Source organism: Hesperophylax consimilis, chromosome 2 (assembly GCF_061612785.1).
Source record: "Hesperophylax consimilis isolate HC1 chromosome 2, BYU_Hcon_1.0, whole genome shotgun sequence".
NCBI classification, from domain to species: domain Eukaryota; kingdom Metazoa; phylum Arthropoda; class Insecta; order Trichoptera; family Limnephilidae; genus Hesperophylax; species Hesperophylax consimilis.
This window is the reverse complement of record NC_142837.1, coordinates 38,262,101-38,272,386: the sequence shown is the minus strand read 5'-3', so window position 1 is coordinate 38,272,386 and position 10,286 is coordinate 38,262,101.

Sequence of the window (10,286 nt, the reverse complement as noted above, 5' to 3'; positions counted from 1 at the left end):
CATCTTCACTTTCCGTCGCCGCCGCATGTTGATCCTGTTGGTCATCAAATAGTACTATTGAACTATCATCATCTTCACTTTCCGCCGCCGCCGCATGTTGATCCTGTTGGTCATCAAATAGTACTATTGAACTATCATCATCTTCACTTTCCGCCGCCGCCGCATGTTGATCCTGTTGGTCATCAAATAGTACTATTGAACTATCATCATCTTCACTTTCCGCCGCCGCCGCATGTTGATCCTGTTGGTCATCAAATAGTACTATTGAACTATCATCATCTTCACTTTCCGTCGCCGCCGCATGTTGATCCTGTTGGTCATCAAATAGTACTATTGAACTATCATCATCTTCACTTTCCGCCGCCGCCGCATGTTGATCCTGTTAGTCATCAAATAGTACTATTGAACTATCATCATCTTCACTTTCCGCCGCCGCCGCATGTTGATCCTGTTGGTCATCAAATAGTACTATTGAACTATCATCATCTTCACTTTCCGCCGCCGCCGCATGTTGATCCTGTTGGTCATCAAATAGTACTATTGAACTATCATCATCTTCACTTTCCGCCGCCGCCGCATGTTGATCCTGTTGGTCATCAAATAGTACTATTGAACTATCATCATCTTCACTTTCCGCCGCCGCCGCATGTTGATCCTGTTGGTCATCAAATAGTACTATTGAACTATCATCATCTTCACTTTCCGTCGCCGCCGCATGTTGATCCTGTTGGTCATCAAATAGTACTATTGAACTATCATCATCTTCACTTTCCGTCGCCGCCGCATGTTGATCCTGTTGGTCATCAAATAGTACTATTGAACTATCATCATCTTCACTTTCCGCCGCCGCCGCATGTTGATCCTGTTGGTCATCAAATAGTACTATTGAACTATCATCATCTTCACTTTCCGTCGCCGCCGCATGTTGATCCTGTTGGTCATCAAATAGTACTATTGAACTATCATCATCTTCACTTTCCGCCGCCGCCGCATGTTGATCCTGTTAGTCATCAAATAGTACTATTGAACTATCATCATCTTCACTTTCCGCCGCCGCCGCATGTTGATCCTGTTGGTCATCAAATAGTACTATTGAACTATCATCATCTTCACTTTCCGCCGCCGCCGCATGTTGATCCTGTTGGTCATCAAATAGTACTATTGAACTATCATCATCTTCACTTTCCGCCGCCGCCGCATGTTGATCCTGTTGGTCATCAAATAGTACTATTGAACTATCATCATCTTCACTTTCCGCCGCCGCCGCATGTTGATCCTGTTGGTCATCAAATAGTACTATTGAACTATCATCATCTTCACTTTCCGCCGCCGCCGCATGTTGATCCTGTTGGTCATCAAATAGTACTATTGAACTATCATCATCTTCACTTTCCGCCGCCGCCGCATGTTGATCCTGTTGGTCATCAAATAGTACTATTGAACTATCATCATCTTCACTTTCCGTCGCCGCCGCATGTTGATCCTGTTGGTCATCAAATAGTACTATTGAACTATCATCATCTTCACTTTCCGCCGCCGCCGCATGTTGATCCTGTTGGTCATCAAATAGTACTATTGAACTATCATCATCTTCACTTTCCGCCGCCGCCGCATGTTGATCCTGTTGGTCATCAAATAGTACTATTGAACTATCATCATCTTCACTTTCCGTCGCCGCCGCATGTTGATCCTGTTGGTCATCAAATAGTACTATTGAACTATCATCATCTTCACTTTCCGCCGCCGCCGCATGTTGATCCTGTTGGTCATCAAATAGTACTATTGAACTATCATCATCTTCACTTTCCGCCGCCGCCGCATGTTGATCCTGTTGGTCATCAAATAGTACTATTGAACTATCATCATCTTCACTTTCCGCCGCCGCCGCATGTTGATCCTGTTGGTCATCAAATAGTACTATTGAACTATCATCATCTTCACTTTCCGCCGCCGCCGCATGTTGATCCTGTTGGTCATCAAATAGTACTATTGAACTATCATCATCTTCACTTTCCGTCGCCGCCGCATGTTGATCCTGTTGGTCATCAAATAGTACTATTGAACTATCATCATCTTCACTTTCCGCCGCCGCCGCATGTTGATCCTGTTAGTCATCAAATAGTACTATTGAACTATCATCATCTTCACTTTCCGCCGCCGCCGCATGTTGATCCTGTTGGTCATCAAATAGTACTATTGAACTATCATCATCTTCACTTTCCGCCGCCGCCGCATGTTGATCCTGTTGGTCATCAAATAGTACTATTGAACTATCATCATCTTCACTTTCCGCCGCCGCCGCATGTTGATCCTGTTGGTCATCAAATAGTACTATTGAACTATCATCATCTTCACTTTCCGCCGCCGCCGCATGTTGATCCTGTTGGTCATCAAATAGTACTATTGAACTATCATCATCTTCACTTTCCGTCGCCGCCGCATGTTGATCCTGTTGGTCATCAAATAGTACTATTGAACTATCATCATCTTCACTTTCCGTCGCCGCCGCATGTTGATCCTGTTGGTCATCAAATAGTACTATTGAACTATCATCATCTTCACTTTCCGCCGCCGCCGCATGTTGATCCTGTTGGTCATCAAATAGTACTATTGAACTATCATCATCTTCACTTTCCGTCGCCGCCGCATGTTGATCCTGTTGGTCATCAAATAGTACTATTGAACTATCATCATCTTCACTTTCCGCCGCCGCCGCATGTTGATCCTGTTAGTCATCAAATAGTACTATTGAACTATCATCATCTTCACTTTCCGCCGCCGCCGCATGTTGATCCTGTTGGTCATCAAATAGTACTATTGAACTATCATCATCTTCACTTTCCGCCGCCGCCGCATGTTGATCCTGTTGGTCATCAAATAGTACTATTGAACTATCATCATCTTCACTTTCCGCCGCCGCCGCATGTTGATCCTGTTGGTCATCAAATAGTACTATTGAACTATCATCATCTTCACTTTCCGCCGCCGCCGCATGTTGATCCTGTTGGTCATCAAATAGTACTATTGAACTATCATCATCTTCACTTTCCGCCGCCGCCGCATGTTGATCCTGTTGGTCATCAAATAGTACTATTGAACTATCATCATCTTCACTTTCCGCCGCCGCCGCATGTTGATCCTGTTGGTCATCAAATAGTACTATTGAACTATCATCATCTTCACTTTCCGTCGCCGCCGCATGTTGATCCTGTTGGTCATCAAATAGTACTATTGAACTATCATCATCTTCACTTTCCGCCGCCGCCGCATGTTGATCCTGTTGGTCATCAAATAGTACTATTGAACTATCATCATCTTCACTTTCCGCCGCCGCCGCATGTTGATCCTGTTGGTCATCAAATAGTACTATTGAACTATCATCATCTTCACTTTCCGTCGCCGCCGCATGTTGATCCTGTTGGTCATCAAATAGTACTATTGAACTATCATCATCTTCACTTTCCGCCGCCGCCGCATGTTGATCCTGTTGGTCATCAAATAGTACTATTGAACTATCATCATCTTCACTTTCCGCCGCCGCCGCATGTTGATCCTGTTGGTCATCAAATAGTACTATTGAACTATCATCATCTTCACTTTCCGCCGCCGCCGCATGTTGATCCTGTTGGTCATCAAATAGTACTATTGAACTATCATCATCTTCACTTTCCGCCGCCGCCGCATGTTGATCCTGTTGGTCATCAAATAGTAATGAAGACGTAGGTGGTTGGTCTAGGTCACGTTTCTTGTTATATATTTTCCCAGTTTTTTTTTTTTGTTTTTAATTTTTATTGAAACATAAACAAGGTTACAATTTTATAACAATATAAACACCAATATTTCAATCACTCTCCTAATAAAGCAGCTGCTTGTGTTTAGGAGAGGACAGCAAAATATTTTTACATTTGTTTAAATTAAACAAAAAATATTTGTAATTTAACAAAAAATAACAATAAAAGTAATAAAAATATAGGTTAGTTAATAAATGATTCAAAGAATTGAAAAGGCAAAAACATATTTCTAAACAATAAGTAAAGTTATGAGGTGGTACAAGAGTATTTTAATTTAATTTTTTTTAATATTTTTCGTAGTTTTCTTCCGATCGTATATCAAGGGGTAATTTATTGAATAATTTTACACCCTTGAATATATAGTGATGTTGTGCTGTTGTGGTTCGTGCTAGTGGCACGGTTAGTCCTCCAACAGATATTATTCTTTTGCTAATATTCAATTGTGGTAAATTATTTTTACTAAAGAAATCTTTATGTATTTGTAGAAGTGCAATTTTGTCATAAATTTTTGTAAGTGGGGGAACCGGGAAATCTTGAAAAACATTTATAGTTGGGTAGTAATATGGCTTTTTTAAGATGATTTTTATTAATATTTTTTTGAATAGTTTCCAATGGGAGTAGGGATGATTTATATGCACCCCCCCAAGCCACGATTCCATATTGTAGTGCAGAGTGCGCAAGTGCGTGCATAATAAATATCTTTTAGTATTTTTAATGATACAATATTTCTTAGTCTAAAAATATATAGATCAGTTTTTTCATTCTGTCTACTGTGGAATTTATTTGACTTTTCCATTTGATGTTATTATCAATAATTATTCCAAGATATTTTATTTCTTCTTTACTACTAATGTGTATACAGTTTGAGTTACAGGGTGCGATTCTAAGGAGGCAATTTCTTTCGTGAATTTTTATGTTTAGATTTACATTTGAGATATTCCCTGTTAGGCTATAAGGTTTAAAATGGGTTTTTTCAACATTTAGTGTCAATAAGTTTTCGTCAAGCCATAGTTTAACGATATTTATGGCATTATTAGCTGATACTTCGACCTCATTCCAAGAATTTCCTTCAATAGTTATCACTGTATCATCTGCGTAAGATATAATGTTTCCAATGATTGGGAGTTCAAAAAGTGCATTTACATATAATATAAATAGTAAAGGTCCCAAAACAGTTCCTTGTGGAATTCCAAAATCTATATTTTCTATTTCACTTAATTCGTTGTTTACTTTAACCTGTTGAGTTCTTTGATAGAGATAACTTTTTAACCATGTTTTAGCTTTGCCAGTAATTCCTATATTATTTAGTTTATTAATTAATTTTGAATGTGAGACACTATCAAAAGTTTTACGGAGGTCAATGAATATACTTAAGCATTTTTTGCTTCTATCTAATGTTTTTTAAATAAGCTTAGTTAATTCTGCAATTGCGTCTTGTGTGCTAAGTTTATCTCTGAAACCGTATTGACTAGGGTTAATACATTTTTGGTTATCTGTATAATCAGTAATTTGTTTTTTTATTACTTTTTCGTGTATTTTTGCAATGTTGGATAATAAAGATATTGGGCGGTAATTGTTTACTTCTTTTGAATCTCCGGATTTATATACTGGGATTATAATGGCTTTTTTGTAGTTAGACGGGAATATTCCGTATTTAGTACTTACATTAATCATATGTGTAATCGGTTTGGTTAGAAAATTGCAGTATTTTTTCAAGATTTCTGTAGTTATACCGTCGTATCCTGGCGCACTACCATTTTTAAGTGATTGTATTATGTTTTCAATATTGTTTCTGTAGTCGGTTTAAAAAATGAAAGATGGATATTTGTTATTTTATCTTCATGTATGTCATCAGGTTGATAATTTTGATCAATTTTATATGCAAGTTTTTGACCGAGGGTAGCGAAAAATTTGTTGAAAATATTTGCGCATATTTTTGGTTCACGGATAGCATTTATTTTAGTTCCACTATTGTTTATGACATTTATTTTAGTTCCATTATTGTTTATGACATTTATTGTAGACTTATTTTTATTATTTTTATTCATTATTTCATTTATAGTGTTCCATGTTTTTTTAGGGTTCTCCTTTGTGAGGATTATTTTCTCCCTGTAATATTTTTCTTTTGTGTCTTTGATAATTTTAATGAGTTTGTTCCGGAATATTTTGTATTCGTTTTTTACTTGGCTATTGGTAGGGTTTTTTTTGTATCTATGAAAAGTTTTTCTTTTTTCCGGATAGATATGAGTAATCCTTGCGTAATCCATGGTTTGATTTTCCTTAATTTAGAACTAGGTTGATTATTTATAAGGCTGCTGCCACACGCAAAGCTCACATCAAAAGTTAATGTACAGCGCATCATCTTTTCTACCGACACACGACGCTATCAAATATTTCTTCCTATGGTAGGAGAGGGGGTCAGTTGAATTCGAGAGCGGCCGAGGAACATAATTTCATCTGTCAAAGTGACAACTTTACTTACTGACAGCTTGAGCGCGTTTTCGAAATGGATGATACTTGTCGCCTATTGCTGGATCTGTTGGACAGCTCATCCTCAGATGATGATGCCGCCAACTATATAATTATAAATGCTATTTATAAACTTTTTAGATTTTAAACAATCTGCGCGTAAATAGCGCATTTTCACATAACCTGACATAACCTCTCCGTCGAATCAGGAAATTCGCAGTTCGCACGCCGATCGACGAAAGCGACATATAATAAATTATTGTAAAATAAGTTCACGCCGATTTCCAAAAATGTCGAAGGCAAAGGCGGCAAGGACCAACACCAGGGCAGGGAATGAGAAGAGAGCACGAGAGCTGACGAGAGCAAACCAGATTACCCAGGAAAACAATTGAAAACAATCAACAAACGAACAAACTAGAAGCTTCTCTATGTAGGTATCAGGCCGTCCAACTTTATCAAAAAACCGAATGATATTACCATATAAACATACTGAGTTAAAAATATGATTAATTTTGAAAGGGCGAAAATTTGTTTACTTCAAATTCAAATATTGATTATATTTATATTTTAAATATATGTGAAGTATGTTTGCCAAATAAAGTTTTTTTTATGTTTCTAAATTTACTAGCACACATGACGATATGAGCTAACATAATAAATAAGAAATGCATTATTAGGCTGCTTATGTCATGGCTGTCAAAGGGAACACGGAACATAGTTGGTAGCTCCGTAATTAAAATGACCCCCTCTCCTTTTTACGGCGGAGAGGGGGACGCATAACTTTTCAAATATCGCGTCGGGAGCGGTTACGTAAAATAAATTCGGTTAGCGAAGTTCAGAACCACACTTATAGCGCGTTATCTTTTTACGTGTGTCGGGTCTGTATGGGATTGTATGGCGAGCGCTATTTTGCTTTATATTATCTGTTGATGTGAGCTTTGCGTGTGGCAGCACCATAAAGGTTGTACAGTCTGCGATATGAGCATTTAAAGTTTCTTCTAAGAAGTTTGCGCACATGTCTGGGTTTTGGCAATTTAGTATTGAGGACCAAGATTCGTTACTTAATTTATTATTTAATTTTACATTGTTCAATTTGGAAATTATGTTAATATTTTTTCTAGAGTCATTTAATCCTAAGTTTTTATTTAAATCATAAATATAAATATTTGTATGGTGATCTGTTATATCATTTTTCCATATAATAGATTTAATTTTTTCTGTGTGTTTAATATTGCTCCATATGTGGTCCAGGCATGATGACGATTGGTTTGCAAATTCTCTTGTGAAATTATTTACACATGATACAAAGTTCATTTCATTCATAGCATTTATATCATCATCTATTTTATTTTTACAGTGGTTATTTGGACCAATATTAATATTTAAATCACATATTACGATACAATTTAGATGGTTTTTGTTACATACTATTTTTTTTAATTCTTCTTTTTTTTATAGTGAATACCTCACAAGAGTCCCAACTGCTCCCGTCTGGAGCCAGTGAGACTATGGCATCCCCAATTGGGGGGTGTTGTGAGGCTGAAGGTAAGTGGGAAAGGGAAAGAGGAAGGTGGAGAAGTACCTGGCTATTCAGATCTATACTCGGTCCAATATTAGAACAACCCGTGGACGCGCATGTCTCCGCCCCTTCGCCCCACTCCTAAAAAGACGAGCGTTAACACATTTAGACCCACTTTTTTAACAAATTAATTATTTAATTTATTTTCCTACCGATAAATAAAATAAAAAATTAAAACATTTTAATACATTCAAATAATGATGATGATAGTATTACAATACATATTGTACTTTATTAGGCCTCAGATTTATCAAATCGGCTAAGAAATCAATCCAAAGTTGAAAATAAAAAAATGCCATTAAAAAAAAAAAAATTTCATTGATTTATTTGAAATTTCAAAAGCTAACGAATTATCATTATTGTCCTCGAGTTCATCAACAATGTGATCGATATTCCAAAATTTTTTTTTGATAACAACAATATGTCGAACAAAGTAACTCCAATGTTCCGGTGTAACTTTTTCCATACCTTCTTGAATGAGTCGTCTTACGTCACTTATTTTGAAGGAGGTATTGTTAACTTTGACCGGTTCTTGTATACCGCAATAACGTATATTTGATGGTATGTAGCCCAATACCCGTTTGCTCAGAAATTAAGTGAATGGCACATGTTTGTGAGATATCAGGGTCACCAGATACAATATTTTCATACATATTTATTATCATTGTCCGTTGAGGTTTGTGCACCACCTATAAACATAAAAAAAACGATCAACACCAGCATTCACAAATTTTATACATATATTACCTATCTATATCCTTGAATTATAAAAATGCATTGTTGTAAATCGAATAGTCATACAAATAACACATAAATAATGTTTACCTGTCCTTTTTTGTTTTCGTAATTGGTGATAATGAATTCGGACATATCGGCTGAATATCCATTTTATAGCAGGGTTTGAATGGGTTAATTTCTCTAAGCGCGGGCACTAACGACTAACGAATTGTCAGCGAAGATTGCCGGAGATAGCCGAGCGATGGTGAAGGAAAGGAGCGGGGGGGTGGTATGCGCAGAACGAACCTAATTTGGTACTCCAACAGGTCGTTCTTATCGTGGACAGAGAATAGTCACTAAACACGGATAAAGCCATTTGGAGCAACGTTTCAATTCTGAATGGTAGTCTTACACCAGGGCGATACTGGTAGTATCTTCCACTCTGGAACGTGCCGCAAATATACTATATATTATTTTAATTAATTAATTGTGAAATAACTTAATAACTAATAACTCTTAATTAATTGTGAAATAACTAATAACTCTCTTAATAACTCTTCTATAAATAAAGATACATCAGAGCTCTGTGTTCGATATATTTTGCGATTATATTGAATGGCATATTATTTAAAACAAAATTTAATGACAAACAGTTTGCTTTGCATATGTGTATTTCGGTAATATTGATATCAGTAAATTTTTCTTTAGCGTATACTATAATTCCACTATTTTTATTAATCTGATAATTTGTATTGTAATTTTTGTAGTTTGGGATGATTGGTATATTTATGTTTGCATGTATGTGCGCCTCGGATAGTATTATGAAATCTGGCTGTGAACATAATGTATTTAGGGATACCAGAGGATGAAGGTGAATTTCGCTAACATTCGCGGTCTGCACACCAACCTAACTCCCATCCACCACCACTTTCTCTCACAAAATCCCCATCTCCTCTTCCTTACGGAAACACAGATTGCCGAGCCCCCAGATACCTCCTATCTGAACTGCCCAGGATATCATCTGGAAAGCCTTTTCAGGCCAAAAGGAGGTGTCTGCCTTTACAGCTACGCTCGTCTCGCAAATATCGAGAGCGCAAAACACGAAGTGTTATGGGTACGTGTGGATCTCACCGGTATGATGAGAATTTATGCGTGCCTATATCGCTCACCAAACCTTGCCGAATCAGACACTGTTGAGTTGTTTAAATACTTGAGTGACACTGTAGATATTCTCTTGCCCCGTTACCCATCGGCCGAGTTTGTAATCCTGGGGGACTTCAATGTTCATAATGAACAATGGCTGAAGTTCTCGGGCCCAACAAACTCTGCCGGTAGATCAGCGGAATCCTTTGCTCTTATCCATGGACTAAGCCAACTCGTAGAATCTCCGACTAGAATACCAGACATCCCATCACATCGAGCCAACCTACTCGATTTGTTTCTCACTAGTGAGCCACTCGGGTACAGAGTGGAGGTGACAGCGCCCTTAGGATCCTCTGACCACTGCCTGATTACCACCTCTGTCCCATCCTCCATGAACCGTCAACTCGACAAACATGTAAAGAGGAAGGTATGGCACTACAGGGCAGCAAAATGGGACGGCATGCGGTCTTTCTTCGGCACCTTTCCTTGGAGTACTGTATGCTTTAGCTCCGAGGACCCATCAATTTTTGCACGCGAGGTAGGAGAAGTAATCACATCAGCAATGGATTGCTACATTCCCTTCTCCG